The following is a 4,746-nucleotide window of genomic DNA, read 5'->3' as shown; positions in this document are numbered from 1 at the left end:
AGCCTCATTTTTTCAGTCCCAAACCCTCACTTTCAAGGTCGAAACCCCTCATTTAAGGCACAAAGCCTCCTTTTTTAACAGCCAAACCCTGTCTTGTGGGTCCAAACCCCACTTTTAAGGCACAAAGCCTCATTTAGGAGTCCCAAACCCTCACTTTTAGGACCCAAAGCCCTCTTAACACAGCTAAAGCCTCCATTTCAGCATCAAAACCCCTCTTTTAGCGCTCAGTGCTTCATTTTTAGGTGCCAAACCAACCCTCACTTTTAGCATCAAACCGACTATATTATTGCTCAATCTATAGATTTTTTGTTGCAAATCATGAGTTTTAGAGTGCAAACCCCTCTTTTAAATCTAAAAGACTCATTTAGATGTCCCAAACCCTCACTGTTAGGGTCCAGACCTGTCTTTTTTACTGTCAAAACCTCATTTATATCTTGCAAAGCCTCACATTTAGGGTCTAAATCATCGTTTAGGGCTCAAAGCATCATTTTTTGGTCCCAAACCCTCACTTTTAGGACCCAAACCCTTCCTTTTTAGGGACAACCCCTCATTTTTAAGTTCAAAAGCCTCCATTTTATTGTCCAGACCCCTGTTTTAAAGCTCAAAGGCTCATTTTTAACAGCCAAACCCTCACTTTCAGGGTTCAAAGCCTTCTTTTAACTCTCAAAGCCTCCGTTTTTAGGTCCAAGCCTTCACTTCAAGCGTCCAAACCCCACTTTTCAGGCACAAAGCCTCATTCAGAGGTCCCAAACCCATCCTTTTCATGGACTAACCCTCATTTTAAAATTCCAAACCCTCCCTTTCGTCGTCCAAACCTTTATTTTAACGCTCAAAGCCTCATTTCCAGGTCCCAAAGACTCACTTTAAAGCACCCAAACTCCTCTTTTAACATCAAAGCCTTATAGTTAGGACTGCAAACCTCACTTTTAGGGTCCAAACCCCTCTTTTAACGCTCAAAGCCTCATTTGTAACAGCCAAACCCCCCCTTTCAGGGTTCAAATTCCTCTTTTAAAAGTCAAAGCCTCAGTTTTAACACCCGAAGCCGCACTTCCAGCATCCAAACCCCACCTGTAACGCTCAGTGCCTCCTCTTTAGCTCCCAAACCCTCACTTTTAGCATCGACTCCGGTCCTTTCATGCACTAACCAGCATTTTTTCTTTGAAAACCGTGCCTTTTAGAATCCAAACCCCTCGTATAAGGCTAAAAGCCTCATCTATAGGCCCCAACCCTCACTTTCAGGGTCCAAACCCCACTTTTAAAGCTAAAGGCCTCCCCGTTAAATTCCAAAACTTCACTTCTAGGGCCTGTGGTTTGCCCGGCAGCTCAGCCCCACACAGTCGCTCGCCCCCTCCCCACCGGTAGATGGGGGAGGGAATCAGAAGGGTAACGCTCGTGGGTTGGGATAAGAACAGTTTCATAAATGAAAGTAAAAAACAACAACAGAAATGCAATGGAAAGGAGAACAACGAGAGGCGCAAAGCCCCGCGGGGTGGGGGGAAAGGGGTGGGAAGGGGGGGGGGGGGGCGGGAGAGGGGGAACGAACCGCCGGAACAAACCCCACGCGCCGCAGCCGCTCCCCCACCGCCGACCCGCCGCCGCGCCGCTCCCGAGCCGCAACTGCCCCCCCCCCCCCACCCCCCCTTAATATCCTGGTCGTGGTGTCACGTGGTATGGAGTGAACCTGCCACTGGCCAGTCGGGGTCAGCCGCCCCCACCGCGGCCCCGCCCCTCCCAGCCCCCCCCCCCCCCCCCCCCCCCCCGCGGCAGAGCGCGGGAAGCCGGAAAGGCAGCCGCCCCCCACGGTGAGGAGAATTAACCCCTTCTCAGCCAAAACCAGCACAGCCGCCTCCCCCTATTCCACACCGCTCACGCCATGCCCAGGTCCCATACCTGGGCTGCTGCACGCCGAGTCAGGCATCCTTCCGTCACTGCTGCACTCTGCTTGTGTCGCAGTTTATCGTCCATGGCTTGGGAGGCTCGTACTCTGATATCATGGATACAACACAGAGGTGACACACAGTATTATATAGCAGTTCGCATTGCGCCATTCAGTTCATTGCCTGTTTTCGCCCAAAATCAAACCCCCTTGAGGCACACATCGGACTTCTCCGTCCTCCCACATCACCCACCAAGTGCACCCAGGTCCTCGAGCAAAAGCAATCCCACGAATGGCTTTGCCTTTGCCTGAGGCAGGGAGGACCCAGACTGTGTTGCCCAGCGTACTTTTTGCGTGCGCTACTGGGACTCCATCCCCTCCCACAGCATGTAGGATTTCTGACTGGGCAGGGCCAGCTCGCCTGGCAGATCCCCTCGTGTTGACTAACCACGTGGCTTTTGCCAAATGTGCATCCCAGTGCTTGAATGTCCCACCCCCCCTTGCTCTCAGCATAGTTTTTAACAGTCCATTGTACCGCTCCATTTTCCCAGAGGCTGGTGCGTGACAGGGGGTGTGATACACCCACTCAGTGCCGCGCTCTTTGGCCCAGGTGTCTATGAGGTTGTTTCGGAAATGAGTCCGTTGTCTGACCACTCTCTGGGGTGCCATGTCACCTCAGGACTTGTTTTTCCAGACCCAGAATGGTGTCTGGGCAGGGGTGGGGGGGATGGGATATGTTTCCAGCCAGCCGGTCGCTGCATCCACCATTGTAAGCACATGGCGCTTACAATGAACAGGGCGTGTTGCTTTTAATCTTCCAACAGTTTGTTATACAGTGGGGCTTCTTCAGCACGTGGCACCCCCTCCTCTGGGGATATTCCAAAGTCTTTGCCTTCTGGCCAGCCCATGGTCACTTCCAAGACTCCTGGGCCGCTGGGGTTTCCTATTCAAGCCCGCTGGGTGACCAGTGCGACCCATTTACTCCATGTAGCATCACTTTGTGCTAATCCCACCTGGCACTGCTTGTGGTTCTCCCGAGTGCGGGGGGCTTTGAAGAGCTCTTGGCGCACAACGGGCACCCAGCCTCTGTTCGCACCATACCCGATCGTTGCTCATGGGCTCTTCCCTGAGCCCCTCTGACCGTACGCCGGCAGCGTGGCGTTATAACCTTGCCAGGCGCTCTCCAGCACTCCCTGACCATGATCACCAGAGACCTCTCTCTAACAAACCATCAAGTGCCTCCTCTTCATAAGCGAGCCACCAAATGCACACACAAGCACTGCTCTCTGCCAGGAGAGCCCTCACTAGCAGTTTAAATTAGCAATCAAGACTGGCAAGCACACTTGACAGCAACACTCAGTTCCAGGATGACAAGACAAGTAGATAAAATCTAGCCACTGCTTCACACCAGGAAAGTGATAAATGCCGGTTACGCTGACATGGATGTTAATAACGGGAGATAAAGGAACTGACCGGCCTCCAGCTGCGTATTAGTGACAGCTGCTTCCAGCTGGTTCTTTGACTCAAGGCTTACCTGGACCACGGAACTGCTGGATCCTGCGGAGATGAGCACGCCGTTCTCGTCCTTTCGGAAGCTCCTCTGAGACCAATAGGCTGGATCAGAAGCAAAGGCTTTGCTGTGCCCTGGATTCCTAGGGTCACACACGCCTGTGCTGCCGCTGTTCACAGAAGTCACACACCTGCTTCCCGCATCCTTCTCTCCCTGCCTATTAACATTACAATTGTAGTATCAAACTACCAGCAATCAGGCTTTCACTAATAACTCATGGTCTAGTCTGGGTTTAAACCAAGTTCAACAGCAAGGCACACCACACCGATGGCTGCTGTGGGATAAGCCTGCTCTTGAACCACGCCGGGTGATGCACGGCCCAGGAGTGAGTGACCTGAACCAACAGGCACATCAGGAACCGCCACTTGCATTTTTCCCTCTGCCTCACGTATGGGTCACCCACACAGCTCAGTGCATTGGAAAACGCTTTTTATTTGAGGAACAGCTGTAATTCAGAAGGAACCGCAGAACATTTCTCTCCGAGCATCTCAAAGGCACTCATTATCGTGACTGCTTTGGTGAGAACAGCATTCCTGCGATGGAAACCTGCAAGTTTTGCACAGAAGACAAAAGTACCAACAACATAAGAAACAAATGCTATCTTACTACAAGAAATTCTATTCTTTCATTGCATTTTCCGACTGGCCTAGGCTAAGAGGTTACAAGCATTGCCTAACAACTCACAAGAGACTATGGGTTGGCTCCTGCCTGGAGCTTGCTTCTTCCTCACCAGAAGCTATTTATGGTTGGTTACATGGGAAGGGATGAATTGCAGCAAATAAATGGAGTGTGCTGACAACCCTGAGAGTCATCTTCCATGAGAAGAAGTTCTGATGGGGGATTAAACTACTTTTAGTTATCTGCGGCCTTATTTGCACGCTGGGCATGTCCTTATAGTACGATCTGCCCAAGGTCTTGGTCTTTTCTCATGGCAAAAGGACAGTAGAGAAGGACAGTAACTGACCTTCATTGCCCTCAAGTCCAAATATACCAGAACTGAGGTTGATTTGGCCACACCACCTGTAGGAAAATCATCTGACATCTACTGGCCTCTTTCCTGCTCTTTATCGTTCTGCCTATTTTTAAGTAAAAGAGGCAGAAACAAAGCAGAAAGGTGTCAGCAAGTGGGAAGAGATCACTATTTGATCACACAATCAAGTCTAGCAAGATGTGTACACCAATAGCTTGATGCTAATCATTGTTTTAGTTTCAGCTCTCTTAAATTCTCTAAACATATTTACCATAATATAAATATATGTATTTTGCATAACAAACATTATCATAGCAGAAAAACTCTCTC

The sequence above is a fragment of the Phalacrocorax aristotelis genome, unplaced genomic scaffold (genome assembly GCF_949628215.1).
Source record: "Phalacrocorax aristotelis unplaced genomic scaffold, bGulAri2.1 scaffold_34, whole genome shotgun sequence".
In the NCBI taxonomy this organism is placed as follows: Eukaryota; Metazoa; Chordata; class Aves; order Suliformes; family Phalacrocoracidae; genus Phalacrocorax; species Phalacrocorax aristotelis.
Note: the sequence above shows the minus strand (reverse complement) of the source record.